Genomic DNA, 6,765 nt, shown 5'->3' with positions numbered 1-6,765 from the left:
CCAAGCCTGAGCCACCTACTGAACGGCCACCCTCATTCACTTTGTGCTCCTCTCAATGCTCACAGTGCAGCGAAACACCCATTGCAGACCAGTTAATACCCCCCAAAAAGATTAGCTTTTGCCTAGGTAACACCTACACCTAGCCTAGGACACTTAGGAATGGCAGAAAGGCCTACAAGTAATTCTTAGCAACATTTTCTAGTGGGAGGATTGCATGAGAGCAGCAATTACGAGCCTGAAGACAGCAGGGCCTCATGTCCCAGGCAGAGGGAGAAGACTTCCTGCAACCCAGAAGTCTAGCTCCTTCCCCAATGCTGAACAAACCCAGAAAATCCTCTATGCATCAAGGGCAACCAGCATTCTCCTATTTTATGCCCTGACAGCTTGAGACACGTGGAAGGACTCAGGCCAGGGCATCCTGGCCTGACTTGGTGAAACCAGCAGAGCCACAATTTAGCAACTCTTCACCCTGACCTAGGAGTCTGGAAATAACAACGGCAAGTGCAAGGACTGGTCATTCATCAACTTTCAAGGCACATGAAAGGACATGGCTTGCAGGGCAGGACCCCCTCTGTCCCAGGTCGCTCTGTCCCGGGCTCACGGCCCCACCAGCCCCTGCTGCAGCTCCTGAAGGAAAGCAGCCCCGTCGCCAGCACCGCTGCCCCTGCCCTGGCAGGAGGGCACCCGCCAGCATTTGAATGCATCCGCAGCCCCCACCAAACCCACTCGCACCCTCTCTCTCTCTCCCCTGCTCGCTCCTCGTCTGCTTTGCTCCTGCTCCTCTTTCACCTCTTTCATGTCTTTTTTTTTTCCCCATGGTGGWCTCCAATTGGCTTRGCAGAGCCATCAGTGAAATCCAGCCCCACCCTCCTCCTCATGCCAGCCAATTGCCTCCTCATGCCAGGCTGCACTGGGGCGGTGCCATGGCAACATCGGCCCTCCTGCCCTGGCGGCCCGCTCTGCTCCCTCCTCCTGTGGTCGGGCGCCATCTTGTGGCCGGGCAGTGCGGGGCCCCAGGGCGCGGCCGCTGCCGTGTTTGGGCTGGGCTCTGCGGCAGGGGCCCCACGGTGCTGCTCACTGCCCTCCACCCTGGGGGCTGTGACGGGCATGGGGGGGCAGCGCTGGGGCCTGTGCTGGTGGCAGCCCTGGTGCCGGCATGGGGGCACTGGGGATGGCCAGGGCGCCGGAGCTCGGGGGCAGCGTCCCCASGGCAGGGCGGTGTCCTCTTGCCCCTCCTGCCCCGGCCCCCTCCCCATGGCAGCCCTGGTGTTACCAGGGGCCTCAGACAAGCAGTTTTCAAAAGCGGGAGGGAAAGGGGGGAACTGTTACCAGGAGCTTCAGACAAGAATGCACCCAAGGACACAGTTCTCACAACTGTAACTGATACATCCAAAAGGAGTACAGATAAACCAGCAGAAACCAGTTGAAACCAAGGTTAGGAACAAGACAGCTTTGTCAAGCAAAGAAACGAGCCAAGCCAAGACCATATATGGAAAAGGAGCTCAGAGTTCATGGAAAAGGCACCTCTTCAGCAACCACTAGGGACCACCAGAGACCACCAGGGACCACCAGATACCCCCATAGAAGCCCCCCGGAGACTCAGACCGCATGCGTAATGACTATGTAAATATGGTAATTAGTTCCAGGAAATAGAATGAATATGTATAGTCATTCTGGGAAATTTAATGCATACATATGTAACAGAGCAATATAAGTTTTGGCTAATGCAACATATGGCATGCACATTGGGCGGAGTGATCCCCTGTGCATCCGGCACTGTAATAAAGAGAATGCCTGCTTCTTAATACTACATTGGTGTTAAGGAGTTTTACTCCCAATTTCGGTGACAGTAGTGCAGTCACTTGTGCCTCAGTGCCTGATAGGCCAGCGCTGGTTATGGGGCTGCTGTTTGTGGTTGTGAGGTCACTTGTGCCTCAGTGCCTGATAGGGCAGTGCTGGATTTGGGGCTACTGTTTGTATTTGTGATGTCACTTCAGACTCAGTTCCTGATAGTCCAGTGCTGGTCATGTGGCTGCTGTTTGTGGTTGCGAGGTCACTTGGGATTCAGTTCCTGATAGGCCAGTGCTGGTCATGTGGCTGCTGTTTCTGTTTGTGAGGTGTTAAGAAATTTAATAGTAGTGTTAAGGCCTAGCTGATCAGAAAATGGTTAAGCATGTTTGTACTGGAAGTTCTGTAAACCATCGGGCTATCGCCACATGGCTTGTTTATCTGTAACCGCAAGGTAAGAAGAAAGCTAACCCCACCCAGAGACAGTGAAGATACCCAATGGAGAGTGAGAAGACCCCAGACCTGATATTTCTATTGGATTGGATAATCGCGTGAGGGATGGGTAACTGAGACTGTGGGGGTATAAATACCCAGGGAATTTTCCATTCGGGGTCCCTCTTCTGAGGCACCCAGCTCGAGCTGTTCACATTGCTTAAATAGTTAAACAGAGAATTCTTGACTCAGTGTGTGAAGACTCCTCTGCTGCGCTGGCTATCAGCATGTAGCCATGGCTGTTGAGAGGAAGGGTGGCTGGGACCTGTTTCTGCGTGCAGAGACATTTCAGAAGGAAGTGGCTGTGCTGGCCAGGTACAGCCCTTTATGCCCTGCTCTCCCCCAGTACTCTTCCCTGGATTCAGGATGTCCCACATAATGTCCTTCCGTGTGGGTGAGGGGGGACTCCAGTTCTCCAAGAAAGGAGCTGCAGCCTCAGCATTTGTGGCAAGGGGTTGCACAGCCAAATGGCTATGGGAGCTCCCTGTCCTGTTGCTGCCCAGCTTTGAGAGTTGCTAGAGGAGCAGGTGGTGTTAGGAGTGGTGGGAGAGGGTCCCTCACAGGACTGGTCCCTCCCCAAAGCCCTGGAATGCCCTGCCATGGGACCTGGGCTCCCATCACAGAGAGCATTGGGGATGGTCTGGCTGCAGTGCCAGCGAGGGCAGAGTCCCAGGAAAGGTGCAAAGATGAGCAGAAGAACATGGGAAGGCCCCGGGGGGACAGGAATGCAAAGGGGTCAGGAAATGGGATGTGTGGAAAAGCCATGACTTCCGGGTAGGAAGGGTGTTTCTCCGGTGTCCCACCAAAAGGAACGTAATGATGACTGACCCTGGCTTTCTAATGGCAAAGTGCGGTAGGGAAAGAGCAGCCCTCCATGAACAAATGGCACTGGCTTCAGTAGCTGTGTGCCAAGCACTGCCTTGGCCTGCCTTGCCCTGTGCAGGGGGCAGATGGCTAGAGTGAGCAGAGCAATGCAAGAGGAGGTTTGCCTGCTTGGCTGAGGACCAACAGTACCTTCTTTCTTCTGGCAGACTGGTGAGGGGAGCTCYCAGAACCCTGTGTTGCTGGATCTTCTGCCAGCTGGCAAGGCTGCTGAGGAGGGAGGACCAGTTCCGGCAGATGCCTGCCATGGCTTTCTTCGTCGAGGTGGGCCTCATGGCAAGCGGTGCCTCCCTGGAGGTGCCTCTGAATGCTGTGCTCACTGGTGCACGTGCCTGTGGGGTGATGTTGGTCAGTGGAGCTGGGGCAATGCACGCACTCCTCTCGGTAGCCCTGGCCTTGGCTCATTTCTGCCGGGCGACCACTCATAAGCCCTTGTATTTCGTGCCTCCTTTGTGGCAGCTCTCTGTGTTCAACTGCTCCTCCAAGGGATGGGAACAAGAGGATGCAGAGGGTAGAGGCTGGGAGCAGGAGGTGAGTGGTGTGTGCAGTGTGCTGTGAAGCCAAGGGCTGGGAGCAGGGCCTGGGGGTGTCTCCACAATCCCTGCTGCTTGTGGGCTGAGCTTTGTCAGGGCCTGGTGCCCTTGCCCTGAATGGTGGGTGGGATCCAGGGCTGCATGTTTCAGGCAGTCCTGCCGGTTCTGCCAGTCTTTCAGTGCTGTGTGCATTTCAGCTGCTGGAATGCCCTGACCTTGCCAATATGGATGATGCCGTCCTGCCGCTCCTCCGGAGTTATGTGCACACTCAGGGCCTGGAGGTGCACAGGCATCATGTGGAGGAAGAGTGGGAGCAGGCTCCTCTGCACGTGCTGCTTCATCCACCGTTTGTTCTTCCCCACCGCAATCTCCATCAGGTCTTTGAAGAGGAGGATGGAGAGCTCTCGCACTGTGCTGTTCAGAGGCCTCATGAGCCTGTTGAAGAGACCCGAGATGGTGAGCAGGGGGGCAGCTGGGTGAAGCCATGTTGGCAGCCTGGGGCTTGACAGGAGTTGCTGGATCACACAATGGCTTGGACTTTGCTGGCAGTCAGGAGGTGTGTCAGCTGCTCCCAAGTCCCTGCTGTCCCATTCATCTGCCCTGAGTCTCTGCTGCCAGGCCCTTGGCTGTGCTGCACAAGGAGAAAGGCACCAATGCCCACCAGGAAGAGCTCCCACTGCTGGCGCATCTCAGCTGTGCCAGGCAGAGATCCAGGCCCAGCAGCAAGCAAGCCAGCTCCAAATGGCCTCAGTTGTGGGAGTGCTGTGCCCAGAGATCTGCTGGGAGAGGGATGATGAGGCAGAGCATGGGGCCAGGCCTCGAGGCAGCAGCCTTCCTCCATATAGAGGCCCTAGCATGCTCAGGGCCCCCTTGGAGATCACTGCCCTGCACTGCAGCCTCTGTGCCCAAGCCATGGGTGTGTGTAGAGCCCTGGCCCTGGCCCCTGAGCCCTGCTGGGAAATCAGCACCCAAAGCACTTCTGGCCAGGGGATCCTGGCCTTGCTTCACAGAAAGGATGTTGTGTCTTTCACATAGGCAAGGAAAATGCAGAGCCTGCTCCCAGACATCATGGAGTGGCTGCAGGATGCTCGCAAGGACATGTGTGTGGGAAGCCTGATACTGCTGAGAAACATCCTCAGCTACCTAGAACAGAAGAGCTCCAACTCGATTGCTCTGCAGCTGGCGGAGAAGCTTCTGCCACGCTTTGATGACGTAAGGCTGGTGGGAGAGCCGGGGGCTCTCCTGGTGTATCCAGGGGTCTGTATGCACGGCTATGGGTGCTGCGTGCCCCTCTGCCTGTGTGCCCACTGGCATGTGTATTTGCTGAGCTCCCGCCACAGGCCCTGCTGCCTGTCAGAAAGCCTTTTGCCCTGTGGTTGCCAGCCCATTCCCTGTGCTGGCCTTGGTGTCCTACTCTGTGGGACTAGACCAAACCAGCCCCCTCTCTGCCCTCAGCTGCTCCGTCTCATGCTTGACTCCCTGTGGCAATTGTCACGGCCTGGGGCAGAGATGAGCAAAGAGGCAGGTGCAAGCTAGAGAGCAAGGGAGGGGCCATGCTCCAGGGCTGTCCCTTTCTGTCATCCTCTTCTGCACGGGGGTCCTGATGGAGCCCCAGAAAGTTCCCTCCAGAGGCAGAGGGAGACAGAGCCCAGGGAAGCTTGTCCTGCTGCTGCCGACAACCCTCATTCTCCAGGCTGCCTCCACAGAGGCTTGTCCCCAGCTCGGACCTACGGCTGGGGTGGGGGACAGTCATGCCTGGAGAGGACGAGGCCTCACAATGGCAAACCGTCTTCTCATGCCCAGTTCCTGGAGTCATTGCTGAGGCCCCCCCTCCTCTCCTCCCTCCCCACAGAAAGACAGCACAGTGCGAGAGCTCTCCATCCTCCTCTTCAAAGACCTGATGGAGATTGTGGTGGGGAAGAACAAACGGTGGATGAAGCAGCACGTGCAGAGGAGCCTGCTCCCACTCTTCCTCCACATGAATGAGCAGATCCAGAGAGTGGCCCAGGTATGGAGCAGTGATTTTGGGAAGCAATGCTGACATCCCTTGGGTGGGCCTGAGCACCATGGCAAGGGCTGCTAAGCGTGCCTTTGAATGCATGTCATGTGAGGTCCAACTTCCTGTGTCGCCAAGGACAAGGCAGAGCTGCGTCTGCCTTCAGTGAGGGGCAGACCTGGTCCCAAGCTGCATCTTCCCATTCCGGGCTGGGAAAGACTCCAAGCCTTACCAAGATGAGGGGGACCCAGGATGTCCTTCCCYGGCTGTGGTAGCATCTCCTGGTCTCTGCTGCTGTGCAGGCCTCTCAGGAAGCCCTCATCAGTGCTGCRCAGCTCCTGAAGTGGGAGGAGCTCAGGCAACTGGCCAGAACAGTGGAGACATGGAAGATCGGGGAGTACCTGGTAAGGACAGTGCCAAAGTCCCTGGGGCCCAGGCCGGACAAGGGCTGGCCCCCTGTGCAGTGTGCAGGGCACACAGCTGTGCCCCTCACCCACTGCTCCAGCCCAGAGCCCCAGCTGCGACGGGCTCTGCTCCAGGCCCCTCTGCCGTTGCTGTCCCTCAGGATGCTGAAGGGGCCCCTGGCCTGGCTGGTCTTTGGCAGAAGGATTGCGGGGACCTCAGCACCTGCAGGCCACACTCTGCCCTCTGCTCCCTCTGAACCTCAGTACTACACAGCTTCTAGCTGGGAGGTGTGAACAGGAAGAAAGAGGAGGCCGGTCCTGGGCRGAGGGGCAGGCCTGGCTCCCCAGGGAGTCTCGATGCCAACCCCCTGGCCTTGTGCTGTCTCCAGCTGCTGAGGGACAGGAACAGTGGAACAACACCTGCACCAGAACCGGCCCTACTTGGAGAACCCTGAGGCGTCCTTGCGGGAGGTAGCCGTGAGGTTCATTGGTGAGCCACAACCCCAGTCCCATCCCTGACTATGCAGATGGGCTGAGAGGAGGTTCTTCAGTCCCTCACAGCATGCCTGGATCCTGCACCCTGGGGACCGTGCTGGGGCCAGCCTCGCCCAACTGGAGGAGGATGCGTGGCCAGGCTGGCAAGGCCAGATGGGAGCTGTGCTGCTGGGGG

Source organism: Apteryx rowi, unplaced genomic scaffold (genome assembly GCF_003343035.1).
Source record: "Apteryx rowi isolate R43461 unplaced genomic scaffold, aptRow1 scaffold_1421, whole genome shotgun sequence".
In the NCBI taxonomy this organism is placed as follows: Eukaryota; Metazoa; Chordata; class Aves; order Apterygiformes; family Apterygidae; genus Apteryx; species Apteryx rowi.
This window is presented reverse-complemented; position numbering follows the sequence as displayed.